The sequence below is a fragment of the Bos grunniens genome, chromosome 28 (genome assembly GCF_055505025.1).
Source record: "Bos grunniens cultivar Pamir isolate PY7600 chromosome 28, Bosgru_T2T1.0, whole genome shotgun sequence".
In the NCBI taxonomy this organism is placed as follows: domain Eukaryota; kingdom Metazoa; phylum Chordata; class Mammalia; order Artiodactyla; family Bovidae; genus Bos; species Bos grunniens.
In genome coordinates this window covers 15,551,044-15,568,664 of record NC_141192.1, presented here as the reverse complement: position 1 = coordinate 15,568,664, position 17,621 = coordinate 15,551,044, and the positions used below count along the sequence as shown (strand labels likewise).

Here is a 17,621-nt window from a genome sequence, read left to right as displayed (position 1 = left end):
TAAATTAGTAAGAGCAGAGATGAATTTCAAGATGTTGCCACTCTGGATTTGTCCAAGGACACACATTAGTTGCTGACAGAGATGGATACAAATCTGGTACCTACTTTTATTTTGGTGCTCTCTTCCATATTCCTTTGCCACTCTCTCTCTGAGCTGTATATTTTCTTTCTGTATTAAATATAGAATAAGAGAAAACCATCTTCAGTTAGTTGAGCACATTGAGTTGGGCATGTTGGAGAAAATTGTTGATGATTAGATCAAATATGATCTATACTTTTTGCCCCTGGTAAAGTGTAAAATAGTCCAGTGATTCCTGAATGCACTCTGGTCAGGTAGCCAGATTCAGAAGTAAAGTTTCAAAGTCTGCATTGAAATGGAGAAAAAGAGGAAGAAAGAAAATGTACATGTTGATATAGTCATCCACTTTCATTTCATGGGTGGGACTATCCTTTATTCAGAAAGTTCTTTCTTTTTTGTAATAATGCAGATGCATCAGTTCAGTCGCTCAGTTGTGTCCAACTCTTTGTGACCCCATGGACTGCAGCACGCCAGGCCTCCCTGTCCGTCACCAACTCCTGGAGTTTACTCAAACTCATGTCCACTGAGCTGGTGATGCCATCCAACCATCTCATCCTCTGTTGTCCCTTTCTCTTGCCTTCAATCTCTCCCAGCATCAGGGTCTTTTCAAATGAGTCAGTTCTTCGCATCAGGTGGCCAAAGTATTGGAGTTTCAGCTTCAGCATCAGTCCTTCCAATGAATATTCAGGACTGATTTCCTTTAGGATGGACTGGTGGGATATCCTTGCTGTCCAAGGGACTCTCAAGAGTCTTCTCCAACACCAGAGTTCAAAAGCATCAATTCTTCAGCGCTCAGCTTTCTTTATAGTCCAACTCTCATATCCATACATGACTACTGGAAAAACCATAGCTTTGACTAGCTGGACCTTTGTTGACAAAGTAATATCTCTGCTTTTGAATATGCTATCTAGATTGGTCATAGCTTTTCTTCCAAGGAGCAAGTGTCTTTTAATTTCACGGCTGCAGTCACTATCTGCAGTAATTTTGGAGCCCCCAAAATAAAGTCTGTCACTGTTTCCACTGTTTCCCCATCTATTTGCCATGAAGTGATGGGACCAGATGCCATGATCTTATTTTTCTGAATGTTGAGTTTTAAGCCAACTTTTTCACTCTCCTCTTTCACTTTCATCAAGAGGCTCTTTAGTTCTTCTTCACTTTCTGCCATAAGGGTGGTGTCACCTACATATCTGAGGTTATTGATATTTCTCCTGGCAATCTTGATTCCAGCTTGTGCTTCATCCAGTCCAGCATTTCTCATGATGGACTCTGCGTATAAGTTAAATAAGCAGGGTAACAATATACAGCCTTGATGTACTCCTTTCCCGATTTGGAACCAGTCTGTTGTTCCATGTCGAGTTCTAACTGTTGCGTTTTGACCTGCATACAGATTTCTCAGGAGGCAGGTCAGGTGGTCTGGTATTCCCATCTCTTGAAGAATTTTCCACAGTTTGTTGTGATGCAGATGTGTACATGCATGCTAAGTCAATTCAGTTGTGTCTGACTCTTTGTGACCTTATGGACTGTAGCCCAGCAGGCTCCTCTGTCCAAGGGATTGTCCAGGCAAGAATACTGGAGTGGGTTGCCATTTTATTCTCCAGGGGATCTTCCCGACCCAGGGATCAAAGCCTAGTCTCCTTATGTCACACGGGTTCGTTACCACTAGTTCTGTCTGGGAAGCCCCAGTAATGCAGACAGTGTATGGCCATTAGGTCTTTTAAAAAATGTCCTTATTATCAAAATTATAAGTTGGCAGCTTTGTCATTTTCCCCAAATTTAAAATTCAAAGGACTGGGAATCATTAAATTAAATCTTGGTATTGTTTCATTTTTCTTTTTTATAGCCTGGTGCTAAAAACTGAGTCTTCATTAATACTCTCTTAAGTCTCAAAACAAAACCAAAAAGATCCTGAGTCCTCTGTCCTCTCATCAACATTTAGCTAATTTTATAATCTTTCACCATCCTCTTGTCTTCAGAATTTCTCACTTGATGCTGAGGCATCCTCCTGATAAATATAAAACAATGGTTCTGAACTGTTGACTGCACAGGGTGCTTAAATACTAATGCTAATAAACAGGCCCACCCCAAACAGTCTTAGGTGTCCTCAGGTGGGACTTGGTGCTAGGCTGATTCAAAAGTTCCTTCGGCTGATTCTAATGTGCAGCCAGGGATGGGAACCACAGGTGTGTGTGGTGGTTGTTAAGTAGCTTCTATGGGTCAGGCTCTAGGGCAGTTTTACAGATGAAAAATCCGGACCATGTAATAGAAAAGCTCATTAGGACAACAAACTGGCAAAATGTGACAACAGAGTGTAAGTGCTTTTATTCCGTAATTTGACAAACAATAACAGAGCACTCAAAAGCGCCACAGCTGGATTGCTCCCGGTTAGCTTCAAGTCCTGTGGGCTACCTACAAAGACCAGGGAAACTTCACAGAAGAGGCAGCAGCCAAGCGGGGATTTGGAGGTATCTTTTTTTCAAGGTCTTCATCAGATAAGGTAGAGAGGGCAGGCATGACTGCGGAGGGAACAGTGTGTGCTGGGCACGGAGGAGTGTGTGGGGATGGGAGAAGCCGGAGATGAGATAATGGTTGGGTGCAGATGTGCATAGCCTTAGAGGTAGACTAAGGAGTGTAGACTTGGTTCAGAATGCTTTTAAATGACACTAAAAGTTTTTAAGCTGGAACTAATGGGGTAAGAGTACAAAATATTGGTATTTAAAACAATGCAGACTTTTTATACACACCTATAGCTTAAATTTGCTAGCCTATTTAAAACTAATGGTTTGACTGATTGCCCCTCACCCCCTTTGCCCTTGACTGACATAACCAGACACTGTGACCTTGTGGGGATACAGTTTCCAGTCCCAGTGGCAGGTGGAAGGACAGTGGAGACTGTTGTTTTTTTAAGTGACTAATTGAGTGTAAATAGACTTCATCCTGAGCTTTGGCCCAGACAGATCAGCTCAGGGTCTCTGCCTGCTGCCTCCCTTCCTCGGTTTCTTTCATAAGGCTTTGTTGGTGCATCTGTGGATATGATCCCTTATCAGAGTGTTTGTTTGACTTGCTTCAGAGCAAGTAAACAAACCCCAAAGATCAAGCCCTTCAGTTCCCTTCAGCTCCTGAAGCTATTCTGCATTCTTTTTCACTCTTACTCAGGACTGAAGGACAGATAGGTCAGACCATGGAATCATCTCAGTATACTAGGGACTATAACCTTCTGGCTAAGAAGCTCACAAAAGATACATTACTTTGCAGTTGGGAAAGACAAGGATTCAGCCTAGGCCAGTGGTTGTCAAATCAGGGATCATAAGCTTCAAGCCAAGTCATGGGCTAAAAATGTAGATTTGGGAGACTCACTGTAGACCTACTGAATCAGAATCTGGGGTTAGGCCAAACAATCTGTGTTTTAAGCACTCATTCCCAGATCATTCTGATGCTGCTGATCTGTGGACCACATTGAGCAGTTCTGGTCAGTGGTGCCCACTGGCAACTCTTTTGGGGAAGAGGGAGGACTCATCAGATGGGCCCCTGGATTCATAATCCTTCAGTCCAGTCAGCTTGCAAATTTTGCGCTGGGCTTGGTTTTCAAGTTATTTCTAGATTAAGTTATTAATTGAGCTGTTTAGCTCAGCTGAGGCTTTGAGATACTATAGATAAAGAGAGGTTTAGAGGAAGCATTAAGTATGTATCTCTGACTGTGACTCTGTTATCCTTTCCAGTCCCACTTACCTGAAGAGCCAGGATTTCTCAAAAAGGACCAGTAAGCTTAGAGGGGAGTATCATTGGGAAAGCAACACTGTCCCTTTCCTTGCCATGCCCTGTTAGAGAACTGTATTAAGAAAAGAACCTCAAAAAAAAAAACACATCAATTTGTTGGATAAAGATAGTTCCATCTTCTGCGTTTGCCAGGTCCTGGGGTTACAGGAGCACAAGTTTAGGCAAATGAGACCCTTTTCTATCTAAAGTGTCTGTTCAGGTCTTGATGCACTGGAAATGCATCTGGCTAACTCATTAGTGATAACAAGTGTTAGATGCTCATAAATCTCCCACGATTCATTGGCTGAAGACATCTTAAATGCGGACTTTTGGCTTTAATTGTCTTTGGTTGCTTCTTTAGCATACTTTAGTTTGTATAGATATGGAGTTTTGAAACTTGTTTTTAATTAAGACATGGTTTATTTTTATTGCTTGAGATAAAATGCAGGCTGGGAGGCTCAAATCTAAGTTACAAAATAAAGTGCATCTGGGCAGACCACGGGAAAAAAAACAACAACAAAACAGAACATAAAGGCCGAAGTGTGTGCCAGGATTCTTAGATTTACTTAGTAATTTCTTGGAGAATAAAAATCCCAACACCTGCATTATAAAAAAAAAAAAAAAAAGCATACCTTATAAATGTCCTTCTCTTTGAAATACCTAAATGAACTAGACTGAATTATAAACTAATGGCTTGTAAAAATTCACCTTGAGCCAGCTACTGAAGATATTAAATAAAAGAGGTAGGAGAGGCTACAAGGAAACCCAACCTGCTGTTTGTTTGTTTTATCAGTAATGTAACTCAAAAGTAGCCAAGCCCAGAGCTTTCCCTGTGTTTTGTTTCCCCAAGCTGAGCCGGTGAATGCCAAGATTTAATCTAAAGAGGTTTGTGTTTTAAAAACTAACAACCAAGTAATAAAACACCTATAAAAGGGATTTATAATGGAACGGGTGACAGTTTTGAGGGTAGTATTACAACTCTTCTGCTCCCCCTCTCCCCTCTTCTGTCCTTTCATCCAATTCTGCACCCTTTGTCTTAGTTCTTTTCTCACCTTGCTGCCAAGAAGCATGTAAGTAGGGGCTGCTCACACCCTAGAGAAGCAAACCATCTTAAAAAGTGAAGTGTGTTTTAGCTCTGCAATCGATGACTGCGCTGTGCTGCTGCTTTTGTTTGTTTGAGAGAAGTTGCTCTAACAAAGTACCCACCTAGCTTACACAGTGGTTGCTATGTGAAGTTGAAGATGCTGCTGCTGCTGCAGTGTCACTGCCATGAGGATGCTAGAGTCAACCAGGGCAGGAAGCCTGGGGATTCCTCTCCCTGGTACCAGGTGTCACCCTGTCAGGGCCCAAGATCGCCCTGGGGCAGACTTGAGTCAACAGGTGGTTTGCCATCTAGGCCACCATGCCTGAAACTTGGTTCTTTTACAAAGTCATAGTTCTCCTCCCCTCACGAAGCAATGGCGCCTCGGAAGGGAAACTTCGTACTCAAACTCTGTAGGAGCCATTTCTCAAGGCTACTTTTGACTATTTTCTGAAGTCTCCCCTGTCAGCATCCCACCGGTCTCCGGGAAGAACGAGGGAGTCTCTCTTCAGAGTCTGGACGGCGCTGGGAGGCATGTGGGCAGCGTCAAAGTGGCCTCGCCTGGGCGGCCAGATGAGCCTCCAGCCTCCCTCTTGTGGGCCTCAGGAACTCGGGGGGCCCAGGGGAAGCCTGGAAAACCGAACTTCGCCATCAGCCTTCCTTCGAGCGCTGGCTAGAAGAGAGGGGGAAGGGCCCCCCCTCCAGCCGTCTCCCCCCGCCCCTAGCCCCTCTGCCACCCGGCTGCATCGCCCAAGAAAGCACTGGGAACGCAGCTCAGAGCTCTCCAGCTCCTCGCAGACCGGGAGAGGGCATCGAGGGGCAGCTTCCCCCTCCAGCGGCGTCTGACATCCCCACTCCCACCCAAGGATGCTGCCGCCGTGCCCTGTCCGCAGTCGCTGAATGTCACTGCTCCCTCTTCCTCCTGATCAGGGTAGACACAGCTCCCGAAGCATCCCCCACCCCAAAACTGCCGCGACCGCCCAGGGTACAAGACCCAGCAGAGGACGAAGTTTGGGGCCCACGGCGGCGGGGCGGGGAGGGGGGGCGCTTTGGCGAGGACCGCACCTCTTAGTCCCAGCCCAGGCGGGCACACTCCCCGCCCCAAACGGCCCAGGCGTCCCCATCCTCCCGCGGACACCGGCATCCCCGCCCTCCCCCGAGGGCGGCAAGCGGAGCCCCCCAGGGCGGAGGCAGGTACCCCCGGGGCGGGGACTGGGGCGGGCGGGGTCCAGGCTGCGCCCCCGGCCGGGCCGGGCGGGCTAGCTGGCGGCGCGGGGGGAGCGGGGCTGGGCGGCGCTGCCTCGGGCTCTGTGCGCTGCAGCCCGGAGCCGAGGAGGAGGAGGAGGCGGAGGAGGAGAAGGAGGCGGCGGCGGTGGGTCCCGGGCGGGGGGAGCGCGGCGCTGCGGACCCGGGCGGCTGGCAAAGGACGAGGCGGAGGCTGAGGAAGACAGCGGGGAGACCCGGGCTGCAGCAACAAAGGGCAGCAAACGATTGGCCGGGCTGCAGGCGAGGTTAGCCCAGGACCGGGGTGGCTGGAGGCAGCGGCGAACGGTGCACGTGCTTGCAGACACGGGCGAGTGTGGAGCCGGGGGCTGCACGCCCGGCGGGTAAGGGCTTGCTCCCCCTCGGCATGGGATGGCGAGGAGGCTGCAGCGACATCATACTGCCTGCACCCAGCCTCGGCTTGCAGGGTAGGGGTGCGTGGGGGGTAAGGATGCAAGCCAGGGGGCGGGCGAGTAGTCGCCCGGGACAGGACGGGAGAAGGTGGAGGAGGGGGCGGGATGGAACGCTCCAGGCGGCGCGCCCGTCCGCGCGCTCCACCGCAGGAGCTGGCGACTGAGAACCTCGAATTTTAACTTCGCGTGCCCGCCCGCGCGCGCCCGCCCGCTCCCACCCCTAAATCCTGCGGCCGCCGCCAGCGATCAGCTCTCACACAAACTTTAGCTGCGGGCTAGGGGGTTCGGGGTTGAGTGGGGGAGGGGAAAGGGAAAAGGCCCTCTGATTGGCGTCGTCTGCAGCCAATAAGGCCAAGTACCTCTCCTGCGAGTAGACCCAATCCCTTTCTAGAGGTAGAGGGGGCGGGTAGATGGAAGTAGAGGTTGCGTGGTGTCTGGCGAGAGAAAAAGGGCTGGACCAATAGGTGCCCAGAAGGGGCGGGCCAGGCGGTCTGTTGATTGGTACTGGCAGTGAGCCCTCCCCCGGGGTGGTACCGGAGGGGGGGCTGATGGGTCGAGGGGTGTGCCTATGCGGAGGCGAGATGACCGGCAGGATCCTGCCCCAATGGGCTGCAGAGTGGTTAGTGTGTGGGTGATGGACAGACTCCTAGGCCAACGGGTGGCCCTAAGTGTCTGCGGTCTAGTCCAATGGAGCAGCACTAGGGCGGGACCGTGGCTCGGGTTTAATGAGACTCCATTGGGCTGTAATCAGTGTCATGTCGGATTCATGTCAACGACAACAACAGGGGGACACAAAATGGCGGCGGCTTAGCTCCTACCCCTGGCGGCGGCGGCAGCGGTGGCGGAGGCAACGGCACCTCCTCCTGGCGGCAGCCGCGGCTTTTTTCTCAGGCAGCGGCAGCGCCCCCGGCAGGCGCTGTGGCGGTGGCGCGCGGCCAGGTCTGTCACCCACCCCGCGCGTTCCCAGGGGGAGGAGACTGGGCGGGAGGGGGGCGGGAGGGGGGAAATAGGGGGCTTGTGACGCCCCTCCCACAGGCCTCTGCGCGAGGGTCACCGCGGGGCCGTTCGGGGTCAGGCTGCCCCTGAGCGTGACGGTAGGGGGCGGGGGAAAGGGGAGGAGGGACAGGCCCCGCCCCTCAGCGGGACCTCCAGGGCAAGGGGCGGGGCTCGAGGGTAGAGGGGCGGAGCGATATCGGGATGGGGGCGGGGTTCGGGTGGTCGGAAGGCGAGGGCTCGTAGGGGTTTTCTGAGTGGGAGGGACCTACTAGGAACGGTAGGGGGCCAGTGAGTGTCTGGGAAGTGCACTCCCAGGGAGGGGGTGGGTGTGAGGGGAAACGAGGTGTGCAAGCAGGTGCATCAGGGAGGGTGAGGAGAGTGCAGAATTGGGAGATGTGGAAGGAGGACCGAGGGGCAAGTGAAACGGTGCAGAAGGGTGAACTTGTAGATATGGGGGTTGGGGGGAGGCAGAGTAAGAATGGATTTGGGTGTGGTGGATATGGAGTAGTGTTGAGAAAGCGGTGCAGAGTAGATACTGGTTTGGAGGAAGTATTGAGGAAACGGGGGTTAGGTACATTTACTATGGGGGGAAGGAGGTATCTGGGTGAATCGGCATGAATAGAAAGGTTTGCTAGCTTTGGGGTATAGAAGCTTGGAAAAAACATGGAGGGGTGGGAAACGGATATTCTTTAGAGAGTCTCCGGAAGACAGAAGAGCAAACTTAAATTCCAAGGGAGCCTACTTAGAATTTAGATATATTCTAAATTATTAGATATATTTTGCCCCGAGGTGACCCTTACGCAAAATATATCTAACAGAAAGTCTCTTAGGAGTCAGGGGGTTCAGGAGGTGGGAAAAGGTGACAGGTGTGAAGAAAGGTAGGTGGGACTGGGCGAATGTGATTTGGATTGAGTCGGGAAGGCATATGGGCAGAGATGTTAGTGTGGGAGACAGGGTTGTTAGAGGCTTCCCAGGTGGCTCAGTGGTAAATAATTCACCTGTCAGTGCAGGAGGGTGGGGGACAGGTTTAATCCCTGGGTCTGAAAGATCCCTTGGAGTAGGAAAGGGCATCCCACTCCAGTATTCTTGCCTGGAAGGGAAATTCCATGGACAGAGGAGTTGGTGGCCTACAACCCATGGGTACGCAACTTGGCACACACTTTGGATTTCTTGGGTGTAACTTGAGCTGGAGTCAGCAAAGGGGGAACTGGATGTCTGTCTCAGAAAGAGGCTCCTTGTGTTTGCATATTTTTGAATTTTTAAGTACTTTGGTCTGAGTGCAGGGAGTGGTAGGAGACAAAGGGCAAAGGCAGAGGAGGGGCTAGGTGACAAATGTGCAAAATAGGAAAAGAGAACCAGTGAACCAAGATTTGGGTGGAGGTACCTGGAAATTCAAAGTGAAGAAGAGCATATGAACACTCCTCCATATATGGACAGGAGGTGGGAGTAGCTAATGGGAATAACTTACACCAAGATAGTGTTCTAGTTCTGTGGTACTCCAAAAAAGGTGTGTGTGTGTGTGTGTGTGTGTTGTATGACTGTGAGTAAAGTACATTGATTTTCTCAGATAATCTTGAAGTGAAACACTCCATTCTTTTTTATTCATAAATTCTTCACACATTTATCAAAATGAATTTGGGCAGGATTTTTTTTTTTCCCCAGAAGGAAAGGATAATGCATTTTTCAATAAAGGATAAGATTCTTACCTGAGAACTTGAACTTAAGGTCAAAGATTGAGATGGTGAAGTGATAGTTAAAAAGAGAAGATAAAGACAGAGGGAGGGTTTAACATTAAAGGAGGAACTTAGGAGAATGACTGGCTGGTGGTGATGACAGGGTCAGTTGAAATTTTGCCTACCGGTCAAGCCCAGGCCTCTTGAGTAGAGTGAATGTTACATCATAGCTGTTACACCAAATGTTTCTCTCTCTCACTGCTTGTGCACATAAGGTGGGAACTGTCAGATATAAGGCATCAGGGGAGGGAAAGTTAAAATAAGGTGAATATTGGAAGGTAGTTTAGGAAGTTGGATAAATAATGTACTTCAGAAACTTTCATGGACTGTTGAATACCAGTCAGAAGAAGGCTTAGCCAACTGGTACAGTTTTTAAATGCCAGGGTTCCTAACGAGTGACTTTTCATCTCTTAGTTCTCTACACAGTAGTTTCAGTGTTCTTGTATACAGATCCCTGTATTTGTATCAAGTGAGAGAAAAGGAATTGTTTTATGGAAGCAGGTATGTGTGAGCTACAGTGATCAGTCTTCGCCTGTAGAATAGTGAATGACTAGTGAATGGGAGAAGTGTGAGCAATGGAGATTTCTTCTGGGTAGTGCTTTAATTTGCTTTTCCAGAACGCCGTTAAGCAGCTTTTCATGGGACTCCCGTAATCTTCCACAATTTTTCTATCATCGGTTCCGCTCTTTTTTTTGAAAGGCTGTAATATGTCCAAGTGGCCATTTTAAAAATAATTTTATTTCTTTATTTTTATTTTTGGCTGCTCGTGGGTTTTCTGTAGTTTGTGGTTAATGGTGGCTTTTGTACGTGGGCTTCTCACTACAGTTACTTTTCTTGTTGCAGAGCACAGACTGCAGGCTGCAGGGGCTCAGCAGTTGTGGTTCCCGGGCTCTAGAGCACAGGCTCCATAGTTGCCACATGTGAGTGTAGTTGCTGTCTGGCATGTGGGGTCTGCCAGGACCAGGGATCGAACCTGTGTTTCCTGCATTGGCAGGCAGACTCTCTACCACGGCCAGGAGCCACCAGGGAAGCCTCATCAGTTCCACTCTTGCTGGATATTTGAGTTGTTTCTGGTGTGGGGAAGTTGTGAACTAATGTTCCCTGCCAGCGTTCCCATGCTCATCACCTGGTATGAGTGTGCACAGTCTCCGACTGAGGTGTGCATCTGCGAATAAACTGCTTCATAGGCAGCGTGAATGTTAATGCTGCTTATTCCTATTGTCCTGGTGTTAGTTGTATAATGCTCAGTCGTGTCCTACTCTGCGACCCCAGGCTCCTCTGTCTAAGAATACTGGAGTGGGTTGCCATTTCCTCCTCCTGGAATTAGTATAACACCTTTAATTCTCAGAAGTCTCTGAATTTGGATGATGATCTGTATGTTTGCCCTAGTCATGGGGTATACTTGTCTGCAACTTTACTAGGTACCAGTTTGACTATTTTCCAGAGTTGTACCGGGTTATACTTCCTCCAGTATATCTGTGTATCTGTATGTATATCTGAGCTCCCTGGCTTCTTACTCTTCACCAACTTGACTTACTCTTGTTAGTTTTTCAGCTCAGCCAATCTGGTACACTTTGCCTCTACCTTATTAGTAAGGAGGTTGAACAGCTTTTCATTTATTTATTGGCTACTTGGATGTCCTCATTTGTAAAGTTCCTGTTCAAGTCTGTCCCTGCACCCCTTCCCCCTTTTGTAAATTGGTCCTTGTGTCTTTTTATAGCTATTTAGTAGTTCTTGCTCTAAATATGAAACTCTGTCCTTTGTGTGTGTTGCAAATGCCTTCCTTCATTCTCTGGCTTGCCTTTTCACTCTTTGTGGTGTCTTTTAATGAACAGAACTTCTTAATTTTAATGGAGTCAAATTTAATGGTATTTTCTTTATGGTTAGTGCTTTTTGTGTCTTGTTTTAAGACTTTTCCTGCCCTCAGGTTAAGTAGATATTCTCCTATCAATTTTATCTTCTAAATCTTTACTGACCTTAAAAGATGTATGATCATGAGGAAAATACACGTTTCTTGACCCCATCCTCACCATTTCAAATCTCTTTTTGCTCTTCTTCACTTTTTTCTATTCTCTGTCTTGAATTTTTCTTGACTGTAACTATAACTAAGGCAGGTGCTGACTTTCCCTATCGCATAGGAGAAAATGGTCATATAGACAGAAGTTCAGCTAGATGAGATTTTACAGGTCTCTAGCTGACTGCATTGCCCTTTTTCCTTTTATGAGCTAGTATTTTATTGTGTTCCTGCTATGTGTCCTCCGCCTCGGTTCTTTCATATTTGTTATCTCAGTTATTCCTCTTTACAGGTCTACAAAACTACATTTTTCTCATTTTTACAGGTGAGAAAACTGAGACTTAGATCGACTCAGTAACGTGCCCTATATCCCACAGCTTAGGTAGCTGACAAAGTGGGGACTTGATTCCTGAACTCTCTAGATCCATCCCATCATAGCACATTGCCTTGTTGAATAAGATTTCATGAGCCTGTTTGACAGTATCCAAAACCAATGATAATAACTTTCTTTTTTTCCAATATAACATGTTTTACTTTAAGCACATATAGAGATAATTATTGTGAAACTGGACAAAACTATCAACCTCTCTGTGTGTTAAAGTAAGTTAAGTTAGTGAGTGGACCTTTAGAGGTCCTTGGATGAGCAGTAGAGATTCTGGAAGCCCTTGAAATTGTATGCAAATGTCTGTATGTACTTGTATTCCTATTTAAAAATAGATCTGAAATTTTCTTGAGATTCTCAGAGAGCAGCTTTAATTTGTTTTAAGGAACTGTGTGATAAAGTTAATGCAGAATTCTGAAATGATGTGTATTTTCAAAATAATCTTTTAAATTTAAGATGTCAGATTTTTTTCCCAAATACATTTTTTTTGCCTTTGTCATTAAAACCCAACTAAAGCTAACTTGAGGTTAGAATTGAATAGGAATTTTTAAATTTCAGGAAAAAAAGTCACTCAATTCAGTTGATTATTTCTTAAGTGAAAGTGCTTAGTTATGATATCATTATTACTTACTAATCAGTGTACCCTGGCTCCAAAGGCCTGATGACTTCGAATGACTTTTCATCTTGTCTCTAAAATCCTGTTTTAGAGACGGGGATCAAATTTCCTGTGAGGTTCCTGACAGTGTAATTAAAGTTTAGAGACTGAAACTATTGAGCACTTAAATTTAGGGATGACTATGCAAACAGAATTCATAGGCTTCACCAGGAGATTTGGGACGAGTCTCTACTAATTTATGATGATGATGTTGAAACTAATCTTTGCTAGGGATTATGGAAGACATAATAGTTTATTGATGGTTCAGTTATTGTTTGTTGAAGCAGATTTACACAATTATAGTTTAATGACATAACAAGGATACTGTCAACTAGGAGAGCATGACATGAAAAATTAAACTTCCAATTAATATAATATGTATTAGTTGAAATTATAATTTTCATGGTGATTTAGCCTCTTAGAAATCCTTGGAAAACATTATTAGCTTTTGAATTGAAAACTCTATGCTAATGAGTAGTGAGAAAGGACTTAGTATTATTCTAAAAAGGTGGGAATTAAATATTCAATTCAACTAACATTTATGGAATGCCTACTCTGGGCTTGCTGCTGAGTTAAGCTCATAAATATAAGTTGAACAAGATTGATATTTGGGGAGATGACATACTGATTACTTTTGTTTGTTCCTTCAGTCATCCTTCCCTTCAAAGTACACTGGATGGATACCATAGCCAGAATTATTCACACGTTCAGCACATTTGTGTGTGTGGGGGTGTGTGTGTGTGCGTGCACACACGCGCTTGCATTCCACTCTACCTTATGTTGCTACTCCTGTTCTGGCTTTCTGTTACTTCATCTGTCGTGTTCGCATGCCTCAGCCTGGTTTTCGTCACGTCCAACTTTATTTCTTCCTCCTAGTCAACACGTCCCCTCTCCAGGCATGCACATGGACTCAGTGTCCCTCTATTCTGACAGCTCGTTCTTGTTCTCTGCCTTCTCCTAGATTTCCCTTCATTCATTCACTGGTGCATCCATTTCACAAATAGGCATTGAACCCCTCTTACGTTCAAGTTGTGGTCCTTGGAAATCTTGGGGCATGCCACGATGAATCAAACATGAGTCCTGTTCTTCAGAATTTTGCAGTCTAGTAGGGGAGATGAGGTAAGCAAAATACGGATTAGAAATATCAAGTGATAAGAAAGCTAAAAGTTTCCTGTTAGACAAAGTGATGTAGGGCTTCTGAGGAGGTATCTGTGGAGAGAACAGGCAGTTCATCTAAGTTCTGCCTTTCAGGGTCCAGTTTAAGTCCCATCCATCCAAGGGATGTTCTCCCGTCCATACTACTGAGGAATAGTCACTAGTCACGGTTGTTTTCAGACTTTGTTCCTTCTGTATTTAGAGGAGCCCTTTCTTTGAAGTGAATATTATAGAGAAGCCCATTAAATATAGAATAGTTAAGGCAGAGATGCTTTGTTTGGTGCAGGGATTATGGTGGCCCTAGTGTGTAACCCACAAGGGCATCTGCAGGTGGTTCTGAAAGCCCAGGCACTTTCTCACAAGAGCGCCAAGGAGCCTAGTTTGAAAGCCAATGGAGAGACAGGAAAGCGTTTAGCATCTGAATTAAAATCTTTCATGACTTACTGGTCTGAGGTCTTGACAGTCAGGAATCTGTTTTTCTTGTGCAAAATGTGGGCAACAATGCTACCTTACAGGGTGGTTTTGAGGTTTACTTGATAATTATGTAATCTATGGCTTGCCCCGGTGGCTCAGCGGTAAAGAATCCACCTGCGGTGCATGAGCTGCAGGAGATAGGGGTTCAACCCCTGGGTTGGGAAGATCCTTTGGAGGAAGGCATGGCAACCCACTCCAGTATTCTTGCCTGGAGAATCCCCATGGGCAGAGGAGCCTGGCAGACTATAGTCCATGGGGTCTCAAAGAGTCGACACGACTGAAGCGACCTGACATACGTATGCACGTGATAATCTATGTAAAGAGCCTGGCTCACAGTAGGTGTCAGACAGTGGTTGCTATTATTATAGTTTATTGCTCTATTTCTTAAAAAAAAAAAAATTGGTGAAATTCATATAACATAAAAGCATTTTAAAGTGAACAAGTCAGTGACATTTAGTATAGTCACAGTGTTATGTGACCATGACCTCTATGCAGTTTCCAAAACATTGTCATCACTCCAAAATAAAGTCTCTTACCCCTTAAGCCTGGAGAAGGCAATGGCAGTCCACTCCAGTACTCTTGCCTGCAAAGTCCCATGGACAGAGGAGCCTGGTAGTCTACAGTCCATGGGGTCGCAAAGAGTCGGACACGACTGAGCAACTTTACTTTACTTACCCCTTATGCCAGGCTTCCCTGTTGGCTCAGATGGTAAAGAATTTGCCTGCAGTGTGGGAGACCCGGGTTTGACACCTGGTTGGGAAGATCCCCTGGAGAAGGAGTAGCTACCCAATTCAGTATTCTTGCCTGGAGAATTCCATGGACAGAGGAGCCTGGCAGGCTACAGCCTATGGGGGTCGCAAAGAATCTGACACAACTGAGTGACTTTCACTACTTTTCACTTTTACCCATTAATTAGTTTCTCCTCACCATCTCCCCCATCCCTGCCCAGGTCCCACCAATCTATGTTCTGTTTCTAGCTTTATCTATTCTAGGAGTTTCTTATTAATGGGGTTAAATGATATGTAACCTTTTGTGTCTGGCTTCTTTCACAACATATTTTTGAGGTTTGTCTATGTTGTAGCATGTATCACTACTTCATCACTTTTTCTTTTTTTAAAGGTTTGTTTAATTTTATTTTTGGCTCTGCTACTTTTCTTCGTTGTTTCACACAGGCTTTCTCTAGTTGCAGTGAGTCGGGGCTCCTCTTGGTTGCAGTGCTCAGGCTTCTCATTGCCATGGCTTCTCTTGTTGCAGAGCAGTGGCTCAAGGTCTGTGGGCTTCAGTAGTTGTGGCTCAGGGGCTCTCCAGTGCAGGTTCAGTAGTTACGGTACCTGGGCCTAGTTGCCCCTCAGCCTGTGGGATCATCCCAGACCAGGGATCGAACCTATGTCCCCTGCATTGGAAGACAGACTGTCAACCACTGGATCACCAGGGAAGCCCCCACTGCATCATTTCTTACTATGATTGCATACTATTCTAGTGTACGGATATACCATATTTTTTCACCCATTTATCTGTTGATGGACATTGACCTGTTTCCACCTTTTTTGGCTGTTGGGAATAGTGCTGTCGTGAACATGAGTGTACTTGTGCTTATCTAAGTCCCTGTTCTCAGTTCCTTGGGGTGTGTATCTGGAAGTAAAATTGTGACCTCATACAGTAATTTTATGTTTAATTTTTTTGAAGAACTACCAAGTTGTGCTGAATTGCTTCTTATCCCCACAGCATCTACCATAGGGCTGCACATGCAGAACAGTATCTCACTAAATTTGCTGGTTGTTCTTTGGTAGTGTTTATAACCTCACCTCCCAGTTCACATATTTTGGGTCTTGAGCATTAATTTTGAGAAGTAATTGCACGCAGGATTTGAACGTTAAACCGGTATTACTGTATGGATGAGGTCTGATGTCCCAGAAGTGTGTTCACTGAATGCTCTTTGGAGCAACTGTGCTAGTAGTCTGTGCTGGGTGGTTATAGAAGAAAAGAAGTTAAGTTCCCTTCCCTTAAACAGTCTATATTCTTTTTCAGACGATATTGTTAAGATTTGTGGATCCTTACTCAGTTACATAATAGGCTATGAAAAAATCCAGGAGCCTATAAAAGTGGGAGAGCTAAAAATAACTTTTGTCAGTATGACAGAAGAGTAAACTCTACTATTAATCTTTATTTTTTTCTACCACTGCTTTTGGCTCATCCGCAATCTCATGACTCGAGTGTTATGACATTGATTTTGAAACAACACACAGCCTTAGTAAAAGCTTAGAGGAGGCTTCACGTAGACTTTATGATGCAGGGTATTTTGACTCTTCTTATGCTGACATGAGTATTTCTGAATAGTGTTGATATTTTTATAATACTAATGAAGCCAAAAGCTCAGTGTTGGACGAAGCATTTCTCTAGATTTGTTTAGAATAGTTTGTAATGAATGATGTAAATAGTGTTTTATTAAAAACTGTATGATACAACCATATAATTTACTCATGTTACTTTGTAGTTAAAAATAGTGATTCAAAACCTTAGAAAATAGAGTAATTTAATTTTGATGTAGCATGAGTCCCCAGAATTAATTTGGAATGACTCATTCTTGGTTTTGATAGCCTTTTAGTCCAACTTTCAAGCTTTTATAGAAAAAAATGAAAACAGCATAACAGTTTTTAGGGTCATACTTGTGATAGCATGAGCTGTCTACCTGTGGGACCAATCCTAGGGCTTTGGAAGAAATGGTGTGGATAATTCTGAATCAGGGGAGGCAGGGGGTGGAAAGCATTTCTAACTGGCTTTTTAATGAATTATGCATTTTTTTTGGCCTTGGATTTGTCTTTCTAGTTAAATATTGCTTAGACTAAAATTAAATTGGTTTTCAATCTATTCTCTTAACATATACCAATTTACAGTGGGGCCATTGGGATGTCAGAAACAAACCAGCCTAAGATTAAAAAATTTGCAGTGGATAATATACAAAGTGGATAATATACATGTGTTTAGTTGAGAATTGGCTACAGTTAAGAGACTTATGATTTTGTTCCTTTCTTAGCTGTGTGTGTATGTTTTTAACACTGATTCAGCTTGTAGCAAAGAGCTGCGGGGTTACATCTGCTTCTGCCTAATTAACTCGGTTGGTTGGTGTCAGAGGAGAGCTAATTTTGAGATTAAATTGAGGAGTAAGGTGTGTGTCTGTGGCTAGGGGAGGGGAGAAGGAGGCTCTAAGGTTGCTTGGTTGGTCTGCACGGTATCCAAGTACAGCCTGTCATAGGTTGTTTCACATTTATTTTTTGTTTCCCTCGTGGCGATGAAAGAGACCACCTGCGGCGCAGGAGACTTGGTTTTGATCCCTGGGTTGGGAAGATCCCCTGGAGAAGGAAGTGGCAATCCACTCCAGTATTCTTGCCTAGAGAATTCCATGGACGGAGGAGCCTGGCGGTCTGTGGTCCCTGGGTTTGCAAGATTCAGACACAACTTAGCGACTAACCACCACCGCCTGAAATGTGTCCTGTGCTGACATACTGTGGAAACTGGTGTACCTTTCTCTTAGTTGCAGCTGTTGGCCGTATCGTGATAGCTCCCAGTACTTAGATACCAGATGACCCTTGGGGTAAATAGCGAATGTTGCCTGGAAAGTTAATA

The 17,621-nt window shown here is 45.5% G+C and overlaps 1 protein-coding gene across 22 annotated transcripts in view; it reads left to right on the top strand.

Annotated features, from left to right (window-relative positions):
- The first annotated feature begins 2,309 nt into the window (after nucleotides 1–2,309).
- Nucleotides 2,310–17,621, top strand: part of KAT6B (lysine acetyltransferase 6B) — a 185,518-nt gene continuing 170,206 nt past the window's right edge. For 6 of the 22 annotated variants that reach the window (XM_086381881.1, XM_086381869.1, XM_086381877.1 and 3 more), the window contains exon 1: nucleotides 7,338–7,527. The gene's annotated coding sequence lies outside the window, so the exon portion shown is untranslated. The other 16 variants (XM_086381882.1, XM_086381876.1, XM_086381871.1 and 13 more) reach the window with 12 other exon arrangements.